Consider the following 12,584-nt stretch of genomic DNA (forward strand, 5'->3'; position numbering starts at 1 on the left):
CTCTCATACTGGCCACTGGATATTCAACATGGCACCTCATGGCAAAGAACTCTCTGAGGATGTGAGAAATAGAATTGTTGCTCCCCACAAAGATGGCCTGGGCTATAAGAAGATTGCTAACACCCTGAAACTGAGCTACAGCATGGTGGCCAAGGTCATACAGCGGTTTTCCAGGACAGGTTCCACTCGGAACAGGCTTCGCCAGGGTCGACCAAAGAAGTTGAGTCCACGTGTTCGGCGTCATATCCAGAGGTTGGCTTTAAAAAATAGACACATGAGTGCTGCCAGCATTGCTGCAGAGGTTGAAGACGTGGGAGGTCAGCCTGTCAGTGCTCAGACCATACGCCGCACACTGCATCAACTCGGTCTGCATGGTCGTCTTCCCAGAAGGAAGCTGACGCACAAGAAAGCCAGCAAACAGTTTGCTGAAGACAAGCAGTCCAAGAACATGGATTACTGGAATGCCCTGTGGTCTGACGAGACCAAGATAAACTTGTTTGGCTCAGATGGTGTCCAGCATGTGTGGCGGCGCCCTGGTGAGAAGTACCAAGACAACTGTATCTTGCCTACAGTCAAGCATGGTGGTGGTAGCATCATGGTCTTGGGCTGCATGAGTGTTGCTGGCACTGGGGAGCTGCAGTTCATTGAGGGAAACATGAATTCCAACATGTACTGTGACATTCTGAAACAGAGCATGATCCCCTCCCTTCGAAAACTGGGCCTCATGGCAGTTTTCCAACAGGATAACGACCCCAAACACAACCTCCAAGATGACAACTGCCTTGCTGAGGAAGCTGAAGGTAAAGGTGATGGACTAAACCCAATTGAGCACCTGTGGCGCATCCTCAAGTGGAAGGTGGAGGAGTTCAAGGTGTCTAACATCCACCAGCTCCGTGATGTCATCATGGAGGAGTGGAAGAGGATTCCAGTAGCAACCTGTGCAGCTCTGGTGAATTCCATGCCCAGGAGGGTTAAGGCAGTGCTGGATAATAATGGTGGTCACACAAAATATTGACACTTTGGGCACAATTTGGACATGTTCACTGTGGGGTGTACTCACTTATGTTGCCAGTCATTTAGACATTAATGGCTGTGTGTTGAGTTATTTTCAGAAGACAGTAAATCTACACTGCTATACAAGTTGTACACTGACTACTCTAAGTTATACCCAAGTTTCATGTCTATAGTGTTGTCCCATGAAAAGATATAATGAAATATTTGCAGAAATGTGAGGGGTGTACTCACTTTTGTGATACACTGTATACACCGATCAGGCATGACATTATAACCACCTCCTTGTTTCTACACTCACTGTCCATTTTTTCACCTCCACTTACCATATAGAAGCACTTAGAACCCCACAGGACCACCGCAGAGTAGGTATTATTTGGGTGTTGGATCATTCTCAGCACTGCAGTGACACTGACATGGTGGTGGTGTGTTAGTGTGTGTTGTGCTGGTATGAGTGGATCAAACACAGCAGCGCTGATGGAGTTTTTAAACACCTCACTGTTACTACTGGACTGAGAATAGTCCACCAACCAAAAATATCCAGCCAACAGCGCCCCATGGGCAGCATCCTGTGACCACAACACACACTAACAAACCACCACCATGTCTTTGTCACTGCAGTGCTGAGAATGATCCAATACCTGCTCTGTGGTGGCCCTGTGGGGGTCCTGACCATTGAAGAACAGGGTAAAGGAAGGCTAAAAAGTATGTAGAGAAACAGATGGACTACAATCAGTAATTGTAGAACTATAAAGTTATTCTATATGGTAAGTGGAGCTAATAAATTGGACAGTGAGTGTAGAAACAAGGAGCTGGTTTTAATGTTATGGCTGATTGGTGTATAAATTATTCCAACTTTGTGCAAACAGTGACTCTAGTTTTGGATTGGGCTGCTGAATAATCATAGTCAGGTGTTCACATATTTTTGACCATTTGGTGCATGTTTAAAATTTTAGAATAAATGTACAGACAGGTGACAAATTAATGGAAAACAATATGAGATTTCTTGGTAGGGCTTATGGCGATTGTCAGAACAGCATAAGTGCACCCTGACATACACTTATTGACCACTTACTTGTGAAATCCTATACCTGAACTGAAGATGTTGGTGGTGTGTGATGGGAAAGCTTACCTCATGCATCCCTCTATCGCCATAATTTACCAGCATTGCAATGCACAGTATGACAAAGCACAAATCATCTTAAACATAGCTTAAATGTGTCATTAGTCACATGATCTGTAAGAAAAAGCCTAACTTTGGGATGTGGTAGAACAGATTCTCCAGATTATCCCAACATGAACCAAAATTGCAAAGGACCCTCCTTTTTAACAACCTATGAAGTGTATACCATGAAGAATTGAAGCAGTTCTGATGCAAAGGGGGTTCCTACCCAGTATTAGCATTGTGAATCTAATAAAGTACTTACTGAGTGTAAATTCTAGGAGGCGATTCCTGGAGGGATGAAACCCAATTCTTCCAAAAGATATTCCCTTACAAAATATTGACACAAAAGTTCCATCATTTTTATCAGGTGCACATTTGGAATGGAAATACTTGTATGTATGTTGCTTGTTGGTGGGGGTGGTACCCTTAAGGATACGTCTTTGGTACATTGAGTTTGTGTATAGGTACATAGATTACTTTTATGTAAATTGGGCAGTGGAAGCTTAGCAGTTAAGAAACTAGACAGTTAATCAAGGTTGCTGGTTCAAGCCCATCACCTCCAAGTTGCCACTGTTGGGTCCTTAAACAAGGCCTCTCTTAACCTCCAATTGCTTAGTCACAATTGTAAGTCGCTTTGGATAAAAGCGTCTGCCAAATGTTGTAACTGTAAATGTAGTCGATTGGAAGGGGTATACGTCAAGTAATGGCCCATCACATACAGTGTATCACAAAAGTGAGTACACCCCTCACATTTCTGCAAATATTTCATTATATCTTTTCATGGGACAACACTATAGACATGAAACTTGGATATAACTTAGAGTAGTCAGTGTACAGCTTGTATAGCAGTGTAGATTTACTGTCTTCTGAAAATAACTCAACACACAGCCATTAATGTCTAAATAGCTGGCAACATAAGTGAGTACACCCCACAGTGAACATGTCCAAATTGTGCCCAAATGTGCCGTTGTCCCTCCCTGGTGTCATGTGTCAAGGTCCCAGGTGTAAATGGGGAGCAGGGCTGTTAAATTTGGTGTTTTGGGTACAATTCTCTCATACTGGCCACTGGATATTCAACATGGCACCTCATGGCAAATAACTCTCTGAGGATGTGAGAAATAAAATTGTTGCTCTCCACAAAGATGGCCTGGGCTATAAGAAGATTGCTAACACCCTGAAACTGAGCTACAGCATGGTGGCCAAGGTCATACAGCGGTTTTCCAGGACAGGTTCCACTCGGAACAGGCTTCGCCAGGGTCGACCAAAGAAGTGTTCGGCGTCATATCCAGAGGTTGGCTTTAAAAAATAGACACATGAGTGCTGCCAGCATTGCTGCAGAGGTTGAAGACGTGGGAGGTCAGCCTGTCAGTGCTCAGACCATACGCCGCACACTGCATCAACTCGGTCTGCATGGTCGTCATCCCAGAAGGAAGCTGACGCACAAGAAAGCCCGCAAACAGTTTGCTGAAGACAAGCAGTCCAAGAACATGGATTACTGGAATGCCCTGTGGTCTGACGAGACCAAGATAAACTTGTTTGGCTCAGATGGTGTCCAGCATGTGTGGCGGCGCCCTGGTGAGAAGTACCAAGACAACTGTATCTTGCCTACAGTCAAGCATGGTGGTGGTAGCATCATGGTCTTGGGCTGCATGAGTGTTGCTGGCACTGGGGAGCTGCAGTTCATTGAGGGAAACATGAATTCCAACATGTACTGTGACATTCTGAAACAGAGCATGATCCCCTCCCTTCGAAAACTGGGCCTCATGGCAGTTTTCCAACAGGATAACGACCCCAAACACAACCTCCAAGATGACAACTGCCTTGCTGAGGAAGCTGAAGGTAAAGGTGATGGACTAAACCCAATTGAGCACCTGTGGCGCATCCTCAAGTGGAAGGTGGAGGAGTTCAAGGTGTCTAACATCCACCAGCTCCGTGATGTCATCATGGAGGAGTGGAAGAGGATTCCAGTAGCAACCTGTGCAGCTCTGGTGAATTCCATGCCCAGGAGGGTTAAGGCAGTGCTGGATAATAATGGTGGTCACACAAAATATTGACACTTTGGGCACAATTTGGACATGTTCACTGTGGGGTGTACTCACTTATGTTGCCAGCTATTTAGACATTAATGGCTGTGTGTTGAGTTATTTTCAGAAGACAGTAAATCTACACTGCTATACAAGTTGTACACTGACTACTCTAAATTATATCCAAGTATTATTTCTATAGTGTTGTCCCATGAAAAGATATAATAAAATATTTGCAGAAATGTGAGGGGTGTACTCACTTTTGTGATACACTGTATATGGCAGTGGTAGCACAAAGGTTAAGATACTGATCAGAAGGTTGCTGGTTCATGGCCCACCACCAACAGATCACCACTGTTGGGTTCCTTAGAAAGACTCTTATCTCTTAATTGCTTGCATTGTATTCTCTCACAGAAGTTGCTTTGGACATACACTGATTAGGCATAACATAATGACCACCTTCCTAATATTGTGTTGACCCCCCTTTTGCAGCCCCATACTCAACAATCTGCTATGCACTGTGTATTCTGACACCTTTCTATCAGAACCAGCATTAACTTTGTCTGTTGGATCGAACCACACGGGCCAGCCTTCGCTCCTCACGAGCATCAATGAGCCTTGGCCGCTCATGACCCTGTCGCCGGTTTACCACTGTTCCTTACTTGGACTACTTTTGATAGATACTGACCACTGCAGACCAGGAACACCCCACAAGAGCTGCAGTTTTGGAGATGCTCTGACCCAGTCGTCTAGCCATTACATTTTGACCCTTGTCAAACTCACGCAAATCCTAACGCTTGGCCATTTTTCCTGCTTCTTACACATCAACTTTGAGGATAAAATGTTCACTTGCTGCCTAATATATCCCACCCACTAACAGGTGCCATGATGAAGAGATAATCAGTGTTATTTCGGTGTACGTAAATATAAATGTAAATTCTCATGCAATAAAATACATGTTAACATTTACATTTTTGGCATTTAGCAGACACTCTTATCCAGAGCGACTTACAGAAGAGCTTCCACAGTAAACATTTTCCCACTCTCGTTTAAGTAAACAACAGTCCAAGGATACAAATCTGCTAAAACTCTATAGATGCTATAGAAGGTTAGAAAGTGCATGTTTGTTCTCAGCTTAAGTGCTTAGTAAAGAGGTGGGTCTTTAATCGTCTTTTGAAGACTGTGAGTGACTCAGATGTTCGAACAGACAGGAGAAGTTTGTACCACCTCTTGGGTGCAAGTACAGAAAAGAGTCTTGATGCATGTCTACCTCGAGTTCTGGGTGGAAGATCAAGACAAAGACGAGCGAGACTAGTGGCTTAAAGGTTGTGTGGTACAGAGCGGGTTGTGATGAGCTTTGCAGGTGAGCATTAGTGTTTTATACCAGTGATAGCTTGGTGGTTAAGGTACTGGACTAGTAAGAAGAAGGTTGCCGGTTCAAGCCCCGCCACCACCAAGTTACCACTGTTGGGTCCCTGAGCAAGGCCCTTAACCCTTGTGTAAGTCGCTTTGGATAAAAGCGTCTGCTAAATGCTGAAAATGTAAAATGTAAATGTTATACCGAATGTGGGCAGTTTAAAACTGAACCTAGATATTCCTAAATGGTCTAGGTTGAAAATTGAACCTAGATATTTCTAAATGGTCTAGGTTCACAACTGAACCTTAGATATTCCTAAATGGTCTAGGTTTAAAACTGAACCTAGATATTCCTAAATGGTCTAGGTTAACAACTGAACCTAGATATTCTTTAATGGTCTAGGTTCACAACTGAACCAAGATTTTCATAAATGGTCTAGGTTTAAAACTGAACCTAGATATTCATAAATGGTCTTGGTTCACAACCGGACCTAGATATTCCTAAATGGTCTAGGTTGAAAACTGATCCTAGATATTCCTAAATGGTCTAGGTTTAAAACTGAACCTAGATATTCCTAAATGGTCTAGGTTGAAAACTGATCCTAGATATTCCTAAATGGTCTAGGTTCAAAACTGAACCTAGATATTCATAAATGGTCTAGGTTCACAACTGATCCTAGATATTCATAAATGGTCTAGGTTTAAAACTGAACCTAGATATTTCTAAATGGTCTAGGTTCAAAACTGATCCTAGATATTCCTAAATGGTCTAGGTTCAAAACTGAACCTAGATATTCATAAATGGTCTAGGTTCACAACTGATCCTAGATATTCCTAAATGGTCTATGTTTAAAACTGAACCTAGATATTTCTAAATGGTCTAGGTTTAAAACTGAACCTAGATATTCCTAAATGGTCTAGGTTTAAAACTGAACCTAGATATTCCTAAATGGTCTAGGTTTAAAACTAAACCTAGATATTCCTAAATGGTCTAGGTTTAAAACTAAACCTAGATATTTCTAAATGGTCTAGGTTTAAAACTGAACCTAGATATTCCTAAATGGTCTAGGTTTAAAACTGAACCTAGATATTTCCAAATGGTCTAGGTTCAAAACTGAACCTAGATATTCCTAAATAGTCTAGGTTTAAAACTGATCCTAGATATTCCTAAACGGTCTAGGTTCAAAACTGAACCTAGATATTCATAAATGGTCCAGGTTCACAACTGATCCTAGATATTTCTAAATGGTCTAGGTTTAAAACTGAACCTAGATATTTCTAAATGGTCTATGTTCAAAACTGAACCTAGATATTCTTAAATGGTCTAGGTTTAAAACTGAACCTAGATATTCCTAAATGGTTTAGGTTCAAAACTGATCCTAGATATTTCCAAATGGTCTAGGTTAAAAACTGAACCTAGATATTCCTAAATGGTCTAGGTTTAAAACTGAACCTATTTTTTCTTGCCTTTTTGATACAAAACAAAGTTAACTGACGTGCCCACCATTTTCTACATGCTTTAGACCGTTGATAATAAGGATGATAGTTGATAGATGATAGTCGTAAATGTTCTTGTAAGTTTCCTTTGGGTGCTTTGGTTTCCTCCCACAGTCCAAAGACATGCAGTCAGGCTAACTGGAGACACAGTGATACCTTGAAACTCAACGTCAATTGGTTCTGGGAGTGGCGTTGTGTTTAAAAGATGATTAAAATGGACAGTGAGTGTAGAAACAAGGAGGTGGTAACACTAAAATACAATTAAAAACCAGTTAAACAGAATAAAACCTGCACTTTACCCTTACTTTTTTATTGTTTCCTTATGCTTCTTAATCGTGGAGATACAAGCGACTCAGACCGTACGAACAACACTGAACATGAACAAAGTTTAACGTGACTTATTGTACTAACACAACAAGAGAGAAATTTTATTAGTGAAGAGAACTTATAAGCAGTAATAATAAGAGAGGTTCAAGTCACATTTTTTTCCTACCTTTTTTTTAATCATAAGTGTTTTAGACTCTTGAAAAAGCTGATTTTTCTCAGAACCCCGAGCTATAACACAAGTATAAAAGTGAAACAGGAGGAAAATCCAGCTAAACACAGATACATGTGGACGCTTTCAGAGTGAATTTGACGGTTATTCCACACAAATGCAAATTCGTCTTATATTCTCACTTTGATGGCGTTTTACCGCACCACTCAAGCCAAGTGCTGAACAAAGCGGCAGTTGCACAAACGTCAAGTTTAAGGGTACAAATTTCTCGAACGAAGGGCATCAAGTTTCAAAGATTTAGAGTTTAGGGGATGTCGAGTTACAAGGTACCACTGTACTAAAATTGCCCTAGGAGTAAATGTGTGTGTATGTTTGTGCCCTGTAATGGACTGGCAACCTGTACAGGGTGTTTTCTACCTTTCGCCCAGTAAATTGTACCCACCACGATAGGATAAAATGGGGGTAAAACAGATCAATGAATGAATGAAGTTCTTCTACTCATTTATTCAGATTTTTCCTTTTATTTCTCTGTATGTTAAAGTGGAATTCATTCATGTTTTTCTGTTACGCGTAAGTTGGGTACATTAACTGTCAGTTACTGGTGTTGGTCTTAAAAAATATATACACTGATCAGCCATAACATTAAAACCACCTCCTTGTTTCTACACTTACTGTCCATTTTATTAGCTCCACTTACCATATAAAAGCACTTTGAAGTTCTACAATTACTGACTGTAGTCCATCTGTTCTTCTACATACTTTTTAGCCTGCTTTCACCCTGTTCTTCAATGGTCAGGACCCCCCACAGGACCACCACAGAGCAGGTATTATTTAGGTAGTGGATCATTCTCAGCACTGCAGTGACCCTGACATGGTGGGGGTGTGTTAGTGTGTGTTGTGCTGGTATGAGTGGATCAGACACGACAGCGCTGCTGGAGTTTTTAAACACTATGTCCACTCACTGTCCACTCTATTAGACACTCCTACCTAGTTGATCCACCTTGTAGATGTAAAGTCAGAGACGATTGCTCGTCTATTGCTGCTGTTTACGTTGGTCATCTTCTAGACCTTCATCAGTGGTCACAGGACGCTGCCCACGGGGTACTGTTGGCTAGATATATTTTTGGTTGGTGGACTATTCTCAGTCCAGCAGTGACAGTGAGGTGTTTAAAAACTCTGTCATTGTCACTGCAGTGCTGAGAATGATCCACCACCCAAGTAATACTTGCTCTGTAGTGGTCCTTGGAGAGTCCTGACCATTGAAGAACAGAATAAAAGGGGGTTAACAAAGCATGCAGAGAAACAGATGGACTACAGTCAGTAATTGTAGAACTACAAAGTGCTTCTATATGGTAAGTGGAGCTGATAAAATGGACAGTGAGTGTAGAAACAAGGAGGTGGTTTTAGTGTTATGGCTGATCGGTGTATATTTGGAGTGCTTTACGAAAAAATAGCTGTATAGCGAGACTTTATTTGGAATGCCTTTATTTGTCATATATACATATACACGTGTACAGTACAATAAAATTCTTGTCCTGCATTTCCCAGGTGATTCGGACGCTGGGGTCAGAGCACAGGGTTATACTCTGTATACTGCTTTTTTTTTAAAATATATCACTGAATACAAATATATCGTTTTGTATTTTGAATACATATTATGAATTCTTGTACTCCATTACTATTTGTACACATGGCTTGACTCCATGTGCCTGTTTTTTAACAGCGTGCGATTTGTTGAACTGAACACGAGACCCCTGGGCATGTGTGGTGAATATGATGCGCATCACTGTTATGCAACAGAATAAGGGCTGTATACATAACCTAGAATTTCAAGGCTGAATGAACTAACAGTTAGAGAAAATATAAATACTGAGGTCTTCCTTTTGTTAACAGAGATCACTGTGGCACCTTTTCGGACACATTTTTGAGGTGCTCGTCAAGCGAATGACACTTTCAAGGCTTTTATAAAACATAACTCCGCTACACCTATCAATTATGCAGCGTGCAGTAAAGACGAATTTGAACAGTTCCGCCGTGGCAAAGAAAGAAAGGAAAGCGGTTCAAGGCTGTGCCATTCATTGTGGTAGGCCGATGTCATGTGACTTTGCTTGATGCCCTCGTGCTGTCATGGTCTGTGTTAAGCAAATCTCGCAGGAATAGATGTTCCAGTTACATCATAAGCTCCGCAACTTCAGATCTGCTGCTTTATTATGAAGACCTTGACAGTAGAGCTTCTGATTCAAGCCAGCTCTACATACCAGAACTAATTTCACTGCATACAGTGTATCACAAAAGTGAGTACACCCCTCACATTTCTGCAGATATTTAAGTATATCTTTTCATGGGACAACACTGACAAAATGACACTTTGACACAATGAAAAGTAGTCTGTGTGCAGCTTATATAACAGTGTAAATTTATTCTTCCCTCAAAATAACTCAATATACACCCATTAATGTCTAAACCACCGGCAACAAAAGTGAGTACACCCCTAAGAGACTACACCCCTAAATGTCCAAATTGAGCACTGCTTGTCATTTTCCCTCCAAAATGTCATGTGATTTGTTAGTGTTACTAGGTCTCAGGTGTGCATAGGGAGCAGGTGTGTTCAATTTAGTAGTACAGCTCTCACACTCTCTCATACTGGTCACTGAAAGTTCCAACATGGCACCTCATGGCAAAGAACTCTCTGAGGATCTTAAAAGACGAATTGTTGCGCTAAATGAAGATGGCCAAGGCTACAAGAAGATTGCCAACACCCTGAAACTGAGCTGCAGCACAGTGGCCAAGATCATCCAGCGTTTTAAAAGAGCAGGGTCCACTCAGAACAGACCTCGCGTTGGTCATCCAAAGAAGCTGAGTGCACGTGCTCAGCGTCACATCCAACTGCTGTCTTTGAAAGATAGGTGCAGGAGTGCTGTCAGCATTGCTGCAGAGATTGAAAAGGTGGGGGGTCAGCCTGTCAGTGCTCAGACCATATGCCGCACACTACATCAAATTGGTCTGCATGGCTGTCACCCCAGAAGGAAGCCTCTTCTGAAGTCTCTACACAAGAAAGCCCACAAACAGTTTGCTGAAGACATGTCAACAAAGGACATGGATTACTGGAACCATGTCCTATGGTCTGATGAGACCAAGATTAATTTGTTTGGTTCAGATGTTCTCAAGCATGTGTGGCGGCAATCAGGTGAGGATAATGACCCCAAACACACCTCTAAGACGACCACTGCTTTATTGAAGAGGCTGAGGGTAAAGGTGATGGACTGGCCAAGCATGTCTCCAGACCTAAACCCAATAGAACATCTTTGGGGCATCCTCAAGCGGAAGGTGGAGGAGCGCAAAGTCTCGAATATCCGCCAGCTCCGTGATGTCGTCATGGAGGAGTGGAAAAGCATTCCAGTGGCAACCTGTGAAGCTCTGGTAAACTCCATGCCCAGGAGAGTTAAGGCAGTTCTGGGAAATAATGGTGGCCACACAAAATATTGACACTTCAGGAACTTTCACTAAGGGGTGTACTCACTTTTGTTGCCGGTGGTTTAGACATTAATGGCTGTATATTGAGTTATTTTGAGGGAAGAATAAATTTACACTGTTATATAAGCTGCACACAGACTACTTTTCATTGTGTCAAAGTGTCATTTTGTCAGTGTTGTCCTATGAAAAGATATACTTAAATATCTGCAGAAATGTGAGGGGTGTACTCACTTTTGTGATACACTGTATATTCACCTCAAATTTACATCTTTTGATGTTGTATGTATTACTATGAAATACAAAAAGTTGGGACATTTTGTACAATGCAATAAAAACAAGAATATGTGATTTTTAATTATCTTGAACCTTTATATAACAGACAAAAATACATTCATTAACTGTCTGTTTTACCATCGCTTGATCCTGGTCAGGGTCTCGGTGGGTAAAAGTCAGGAAACACCCTGGACAGGTCGCCAGTCCATCACATGATAAACACAAACACACATTCACACCTAGGGCAATTAAGTATCTTTAATTAACCTGACTACAGGGTGGCACAGTGGCTCAGTGGGTAGCACTGTCGCATCATAGAAAGAAGGTTCTGGGTTTGACTCCTAGGTGGAGCGGTCCGGGTCCTTTCAGTGAGTAGTTTGCATGTTCTCCCCGTGTCTGTGTGGGTTTCCTCCCAAAGTCCAAAGACATGCAAGTGAGGTGAACTGGAGATACAAAATAGTCCATGATTGTGTTTGACATTAAATACTTGAACTGATGAATCTTGTGTAACCTGTAATTTACATTTACATTTACATTTTCAGCATTTAGCAGACGCTCTTATCCAGAGCGACTTACAGAAGTGCTTCCATAGTGAACATTTCATTCCTTAAGTTTAGATAGACAACAGTCGAAGAACACAACTTTGCTAAAACCTGTTAGAACCAAAGTGCCTTTTTTTTTTTTTTTTTTTTTTTTTTTTTTAAATGGAAAAGATTGGAATAAAGTGTTAGTAAATAAGTACAAATCAGCCTAAGTGTTTAGTGAAAAGGTGTGTTTTTAATCGTTTTTTAAAGACAGCAAGAGACTCAGCTGTTCGGACAGACAGAGGAAGTTCGTTCCACAATTTGGGCGCTAGAACAGAGAACAGCCTTGATGCTTGTCTTCCTTTAGTCCTGGATGGAGGCTCAAGTCGAGCTAGACTAGAGGCTCGGAGGTTGCGTGGTACAGAGCGGGGTTTGATTAGACCCCGAAGGTAGCTTGGGGCTGGTCCATTTTTGGCTTTGTAGGCGAGCGTCAGTGTTTTAAACTGAATGCGTGCAGCTACAGGAAGCCAGTGAAGAGAACGTAGCAGTGGGGTGATGTGGCAGTGTTTAGGTTGGTTAAAGACCAGACGGGCAGCTGCATTTTGAATGAGCTGTAAGGGTTTAATAGTGGCCATGGGAGCTCCTGCCAGGAGGGAGTTGCAGTAGTCCAACCGAGAGATTACAAGTGATTGCACCAGAATCTGGGTAGCTTCTCTGGAGAGAAATGGTCGAATCTTCCTGATGTTGTACAGGAGGAACCGGCA

The sequence above is a fragment of the Trichomycterus rosablanca genome, chromosome 3, assembly GCF_030014385.1.
Source record: "Trichomycterus rosablanca isolate fTriRos1 chromosome 3, fTriRos1.hap1, whole genome shotgun sequence".
NCBI classification, from domain to species: Eukaryota; Metazoa; Chordata; class Actinopteri; order Siluriformes; family Trichomycteridae; genus Trichomycterus; species Trichomycterus rosablanca.